The sequence below is a fragment of the Microtus ochrogaster genome, unplaced genomic scaffold, assembly GCF_000317375.1.
Source record: "Microtus ochrogaster isolate Prairie Vole_2 unplaced genomic scaffold, MicOch1.0 UNK10, whole genome shotgun sequence".
In the NCBI taxonomy this organism is placed as follows: domain Eukaryota; kingdom Metazoa; phylum Chordata; class Mammalia; order Rodentia; family Cricetidae; genus Microtus; species Microtus ochrogaster.
Window position 1 is genome coordinate 2825042 of NW_004949108.1, and position 201 is coordinate 2825242.

Here is a 201-nt window from a genome sequence, read left to right on the forward strand (position 1 = left end):
TCTCCCCAGTGTGAACTTTTCCCTGTGTGAACTCTCACCAGTGTGAACTCTCCCTGTGTGAACTCTCCCCTGTGTGAACTCTCCCCAGTGTGAACGTTCCCCTGTGTGAGCTTTCCCTAGTGTAAACTCTCTTCCCTGTGAACTTTCCCCTGTGTGAACTCTCCCCAGTGTGAACTACCCCCAGTGTGAACTCTCCCCTGT

At 52.7% G+C, this 201-nt stretch overlaps 1 protein-coding gene across 4 annotated transcripts in view; it reads left to right on the forward strand.

Annotated features, from left to right (window-relative positions):
* Window positions 1-201, forward strand: part of Asap2 (ArfGAP with SH3 domain, ankyrin repeat and PH domain 2) — a 151293-nt gene that overhangs the window by 95908 nt on the left and 55184 nt on the right. The gene's annotated exons all lie outside the window — the stretch shown is intronic.